The following is a 6,695-nucleotide window of genomic DNA, read 5'->3' on the forward strand; positions in this document are numbered from 1 at the left end:
GCTTGTTCTAAACGCATGGTGCAGTGTTAGTGTTTTTCGTGCAAGGTGACTGTCCCATCATGCCAAGCAAAAAGACCTAGGGAGGAGGCATATAGCAGTGTAATAAGGGTTGCCGTCTAATTCACACAATAAGAGGGAGCTGTTGCTGCATGTTGAATGATAGCTTACACAAATCAAGCATGCAGTTTTCATAAGGTGTGCTTTTTCCTGTTGTCACTCTGTGCTAGCTGTAGTTAATAAATCGGCAAAAGTAAACAAAAATTTCATTTTTAGGATTTCATATAAGTAGGGGTGTGCGAATGTCAAATTTTTCGAATACGAATCGAATACGAATATGCACCTTCGAATATCGAATCGAATATCGAATATCAAAGGAAAAATGCCTCCAGAGTAACAATATGTTATTTAACATGTAGCTATTTAAAAAAAAAAAACATTAACAGCCTGACTGGCAACACAACATACACTGCTATCTCCAGAACACAATGTCCAGGCTAGCACAATGCACATCACAACACAAGCAAATATCACGGCACAATGAAAGTAATGAACACATGTTATCATGAAGAAATATGAGTTGCTCCACATTATCAGGCAGCAGGCGCTCCCTTGTAACAGAGACAACCCTCGTCCCCTCCCCCCCGCCCCCCCTGCCACTGAAAAGGCACAAAAGGCACGCTCGCTTGGAATGGAAGTGGCTGTTATAGGGAGTTACATGGGGCAAAGCTTTGCCAGACTGGGGTATCTCAACAGTCCGCCACCAGTCACGTGGGTCACTGTCTTTCTTCAGAAGTGGTCCCGCATAGTGAACGAGTGGTAGTGCGGCACGTTACGGCCGCATAATATTGAAAATGTACGGTTACATGATCGCCAACAGCGCTGCACGTCGGATATGCACCATCAATAAATCATAGGTATTGCGGCGCTCGTCGCAGGCAGATATCGTGCCTCCGTGTACTTACGATGTTTATCGCTCCTCTCGGCAACGTTTTTAGCTATACGAACGCCGCAGAAATGTGGAAAACGAGTTATTTTATGCATGATAATTGAATCGCGTATTTGAATTTTTCGAATTTGCGAAGTTATCGAATATTCGGAACTTTTCGAATACACGATTTTCGAATCGAATACGAATATTTTCAATGTAATATTCGACGAATATTCGAAACTTTCGAATATTTGCACACCCCTACATATAAGTGATGCACTTGCAGGAAAAGACAACTGTCATCAGCTAAACTCCTTGCACTTGTCAATGTTCAGGCAAGACATTCGCTGCGCTACTTTTTTTACATCACGGCCTTTTTGCCTCGTCTCTTTCAATTAATTCTGAATGTCACAAGTGGTCTCAAACGTAACGAAGCTTGCGTGGAGGGCTCAGTTGCAATGCTCGGAGCATGTGATTAACTGTCATGCTTTTATACCTGCTCCTGACAGTGTGCAATAAAAAAAGAAAACAAGCTCAGCACTGAGCACGTAAATGCCCAACCACACGTAAATGTCCAAAATGATGAAGGTACCCAACGTAGTACTGAAGCCATGCAGAGATGGGGCTTGTAACTGCTCCAGAAGCGTTATACTAATGAGGCATAAACACATGTGCTTCTACTAGACATAAGCTGATCGTCTAAGGAAGTTTGCATAATATTTACGCACAGGGGAATTGGTAGATATTTCAAAAATCTACACAAATTGTCGACAATTTCAGTAGTCTACATTAATTTGGCAGAAGCAGTGCGGCAAGAATACAGCTGTAACTCCAATCCTGCTTCATTTGCCCAATAAAGAGTGGGTACACTTGATGAAGCAGAATTATACATGTGCAATCCCTGGATCTCAATGTGAGCGCAACATCCATGCGCCCAGAAGTGTCAACAAAGTAAAGTTATTTTTACCGGTTGCATCCTAAATGCTACGTTATTCTTTCATTTCACATGATTACGGCCCCATACAGCCATGCCACTAAATTCAGAATGTAAATATGATAAAGCACATTTAACAACACGTCGGGTTGCTGGGCTGACCTAAGCTATACAAGTTGTCCCAAGTAATTTAGGCGAGGCTTCAAAAGAGATGCGTTGCAAGTGAATTGTACTGAATGCATACTATTCATAATAGCCTATACAGTCGCCAACCGATTTTGCGGATGTGGCGTGGACCGCGAAAAACCCTCAAAATGGAACAGTCCGAATAAGTTGCCAAGACATGAAAATGAAGTTTATTTGGATTATAGCAGCCCAAAACATTTCAAATAATGTCATGCTTCATGCTACGCTTGGGGAGGAACAGATTTGGTTGGATTTTGGCCACAGTAACGTTATCAGCAAGTTGGCGATCGCTGCCGCCGATCGTTGCAGGCGGCACAGTTGGTGGCTCCACGGCACCAAGCAAACAAAATTTGACGCCGGTCACAAAAAGATGCACGCTACATCTCGTTTGGTTTGTGAGATTTAACGAGGCGGTCTAGGGTTCTTTAACCCGCACTGACATTGCACAGTACGCGAGCCTCCAGCATTTTGCTCCATCGAAACGCGACCGCCGAGGCCGCGGTCGAACCCGAGTGTTTCAGGTCAGTAGACAAACAACTTAACCACTGGGCAACCGCAACGGCAGAGCACATGTGACGCTCACGATGGCTCAAAAACATCTGACACACGAGCAACACGACCACGTGCAGATTGACAACCGGAAAAATAAACGCACCAAGAAAACCCTACCAGCGTATTAATGATCGACGATAAGGCTGACTAAAACAGAAAAGTTGCGTCTCCTAGGGCGTTTTGCCAACCTAGGAAGAGCGAACATAGCCTCCAAAACAGGAACATTGCGCGCGCTCCCAATCTGGGAGGCAACAGAACTCACCACTGGAAGCCAAACTTGACCAATACAGCAAAAAATCCAACATGGCGACTTTGAAAATCAAGCGGCGTGGCTCAAAACGAGCGATTCAGTCCGAAAAATCAAATTTTAGGGCGTCAATTCGTCCGAAAAATCAGCTGCTAAAATATATTCGTGGTATGGAAACCTTGACGGTGCATTTATGAAGTCCGAAATATCCATCAAGTCCCTACTTTTGGAGCCCGAAAAATCCGTCCGCGACTGTAGTCACTTAGGCTATCTTTAGCCCAGAGCTAACCATCCATTATGTTCAAGTACCCAGCTTTTTATTTATTGTATGAAGCCCCGAACATGCTTGGAAGTCGTAAAGCGCCTTCAGAAACTACCGATTGAACTGTTTCCGCGTCGCTTCCGGCGGCTTCCGATACAACGTTCACCATCGCTCGGTACCAACGAGCATACGACGAGTCGGGTTGCCGTGCAAACGGCTGTGTACGCGCCTCCCCGTGTTCTTTGTTTCGGTCGCAATCATGCCCATATGAGCAATATTTGCTTGCCGAGCAAGAAGCAAGAGTGCAAAGAGGGCCAGCTGCGATGGAACAGACGTTAGATTGCACAGTTTGCCCAAAATATTCACTCGGCAGTGTGAAAGGACGAGGATTCCCTCCGAAAAACGCAGGGGTCTCTGGCTTGCTAGTATTAATAGAAAAGACCTAAAGAATCTGGAAAATGTCCGTGTCTGCGGTCGCTACTTCATCACAGGTAAGGAAAATGCACACCAGCATGCATTCACAAATTGATATCTGCAAGGCATGCCATTCATTGCGATGCGCGCGCGGGGGAGATCTCGTGCGCTGTTTACGTCTGCGGCTTGGGCGCTCGCTTCTGTTACTTCACATTGCATGCTTGCTTAAGAGTACTCGATCGATTGCTCTTTACGTACGCTTTTCGCTCTTTTCAGCAGGACGTCAACTATCCTCGTCTGCAGTCTACGTGTGCTGCACGCTCATTTAGCTCCTGCTTCGCATGTGCAACCTCACCGTGTACCGCTAAAAAACGAAGGTGCGTTGCTGTAAGTCTCGCCGTCGTATCTCTCAGTTTTCAGGCAGGCTTTCGCAGTTGATGGACGATGCAAACCCTGACTGGGCTCCGACGCAGCATCTGGGTCATGGTAGTGGCAGACCAGTGACAGACGTAGCGAGGGTTCAAGCGCTCGAAGGAGCGCAGCAAAAAAAAAAGAAAAAAAGAAAGGGCCACTGCCGCAGCCAGCGTAGCAGTGCAGCAGTCTCCGCTGGCGACTGAGTCCCCGCCAGAAAACTAAGCGAGCACGGAAAGTCAGCCGGAATGTGGAATGGAGCTTCCAGTTTCCACTTCGGATTCGGAGTCAGGCAAAAGTAGGTTTGCAACAAAATTTGGTAATATTTCCTACTGTGAATCTTCAATTCAGTTCAGCTTTTTTTTTTCTTTTTCCAGCTCATACTGGTATGCAGACAGATTTGAAGGGGCAAAGCATCGAAGCACTCGAGGCAGACAACAGGAGGCTTTCTTCTGAATTGTACACCTTAAAGAAGCAAAAAAAGAGCTTCTTGAAGTAACGGAAGAGTCTCTGCGTCAAGATGATGCTCGAGCGCATGCGCGTCCCCTCCCCTTCTCTCTCCTCTCCTACGCTGCCCCCCTCTCGCCCGCCTGTCGACCGCGTTCCCCGCTCGCCCTGTGAGAATTAACGGCCAGGCTAGATGGAAGATACGACGCGCGTAGCGTCCCTCTTCGCGTTCCACGACGCGAGGTCGGTAGCATGCCCAACGAACGCCAACGGAACGCGATCGTGCAAGTGCTCCGGCTTCGCATCGCCTCATGGTCCCCTTTAACGGGAAATGGTGTATTCTTGATTGAACGTAGGGGATGGCGGGGGCGTAGACTCCGGCATGATTCCATGCTCCTTTAGCTACTCGGCCAGGTCTACCGTGAGCGCATTCACGGGCTTCTCCGTGGCTGGTGGCGCCGTTGTAGTAGGCGCCTGTGGCTGGTGGTGTATCATTCAAGTTCAGACAGTGTGTCCGTCATGCATACAAATTACGGAAGCACACTACATGCGTGTTCTTGAATTACAGAAGACATACGTTTTTCTGATGTTTTACGGAAAGAGCGACGGAACGGAAACATCGACTACTCCTTTACGTCCAGTCCCGCTGTTTCGTAAAAGACGCAGCACAGTTTGTGCTCTAAACGTCCACTTCCGCCATTTTTCAGGAAACAAATCATACTCTTACTGAAAAACCAAAAAGACGCGTACCATCAAGGAAAAAAGTAAGGACAGGACAGAAAGGGCGTCACTCGCAACTAACTTTATTCCCAGAACATCAGCGTCATATATAACCACAGCGACCCTGCGCGCGCACATCGCCTCACAAGCTCGTCAAAAACCCGCGATAACAAGATTAACTAATCGAAAAATGAATCGATGAAACTAAATTCACCCCCACGCAGAGCAACAGATGTGTCACTAACACAGCATTCTTTCTTCTTTCTAATATAGTATGCTTCCATAATTTCACGCGCTAAGACATCGTTACTCTTTCCAAGAACGGAAACACTGGCAAACCCAGGCTCACACTTGCGGGAACCACAATGCACTTTTTTTATGACACCCTTCGGGAGGTGATTCAGCGTACATTGCCACCAAAACTCAGTAGTCTGCGCTATGGCTCGCTGACAAAGCTTAAGCCTACGGTGCGCGAACCACCCAGAGTCCAACTCAAAGCACTTGACACGCAAACTTCCTGTTGGTGGTGTGCTGCAATTTTTAGACCTGAGTCTCACTTTCTCGGAGACGCACATATGTTGCGCATATTGCCCACGTTCACGCAAGGCACTTCTTCCTTATGATGCCTCGCATTCGAAACTTGTCAGAGGGCCGTTGCTTCCATGTGCCTGGAAGGAGCGCTGGGTGAAATCTTGTCCTCATCGAATGCAGGAAAGTTTCAATAATCAGGTCACGAGGCTGTATTCAGCCGGCTACCCTGGTTCTGTCGTTGTTGCAGTCTCGGAAACCCTCCTTCAGAAACTGAAGGGATCGAGAAGAAATAGGCAGCCGATGGAAAAAAGGCCCATGGTTATGCCATATGTGCACAAGGTTGCTCACAACCTTAAGAATGTGGCCAACAGGTACAGGTAACCTTGGTGTTCTCGGCGCCGCCGCAAGTTGGCTAGCCTGTGCCCACGAATTTCTTCTGCACCGAGGCCCTCCCCGTGTGGGAAGAGGCACGCAAGACCCGTTGTCGCCTGCTCGGTTGGCGTGGTGTACGAGATCCCGCTTAGTTGCGGTAGGGTATATATCGCCAAACCAGGCCGGTCCATAAACGACAGAATGAGGGAGCACGAACTTTCGGTGAAAAATAAAACTTTCAGCACATTTGCCTGTGCATTGTGTTCCTGCAAGTGTGAGCCTGGTTTGCCAGTGTTTCCGATTCTTGAAAGGTAACGATGTCTCAGCGCGTGAAATATGGAAGCATACTATATTAGAAAGAAGAAAGAATGCTGTGTTAGTGACAACATCTGGTGCTCTGCGTGGGGGGAATTTAGTTTCATACGATTCAGTTTCGATTAGTTAATCTTGTTACGCGGGTTTTTGACGAGCTTGTGAGGCGATGTGCGCGGCGCAGTGTCGCTGTGGTTATATATGACGCTGATGTTCTGGGAATAAGTTAGTTGCGAGTGACTCCCTTTCTGTCCTGTCCTTACTTTTTCCTTGATGGTACGCATCTATTTTGGTTTTTCAGTAAGAGTATGAGTTGGTTTCCTGAAAAAGGGCGGAAGTGGACGTTTAGAGCACAAACTGTGCTGCGTCTTTTACGAAA

This window comes from Rhipicephalus sanguineus, chromosome 4 (assembly GCF_013339695.2).
Source record: "Rhipicephalus sanguineus isolate Rsan-2018 chromosome 4, BIME_Rsan_1.4, whole genome shotgun sequence".
Classification (NCBI taxonomy): domain Eukaryota; kingdom Metazoa; phylum Arthropoda; class Arachnida; order Ixodida; family Ixodidae; genus Rhipicephalus; species Rhipicephalus sanguineus.